The sequence below is a fragment of the Seriola lalandi genome, unplaced genomic scaffold (genome assembly GCF_002814215.2).
Source record: "Seriola lalandi dorsalis isolate HSWRI2012SDOR001 ecotype SW California unplaced genomic scaffold, Sedor1 jcf7180002054982, whole genome shotgun sequence".
NCBI classification, from domain to species: Eukaryota; Metazoa; Chordata; class Actinopteri; order Carangiformes; family Carangidae; genus Seriola; species Seriola lalandi.
Genome location: NW_019525531.1, coordinates 357,323 through 357,648, shown reverse-complemented (window position 1 = coordinate 357,648; position 326 = coordinate 357,323).

The following is a 326-nucleotide window of genomic DNA, read 5'->3' as shown; positions in this document are numbered from 1 at the left end:
TCAGCTCAGCGTCTTTCCTCTTCAGCTCAGTGATCTCCTGCTCCAGCTTCTCCTGAAGCTCTTTGACTCGACTCACTTCAGTTTTCTGCTGGGATCTGATCTGCTGCTTCACATCAGAGCTTCTTTTCTCCATGAGACGGATCAGCTCAGTGAAGATCTTCTCACTGTCCTTGATTCTCTGCTGGATTTGTTGTCGACTCAGCTGGAGCTCTCTCTGCCTCTCAGTCCTTTCTGCTGCAGCTGAGACTGTGTCGTGGCCTTTATGTTCATCCACAGAGCAGAGATAACAGATACACTGCTGATCAGTGCGGCAGAACATCTTCATC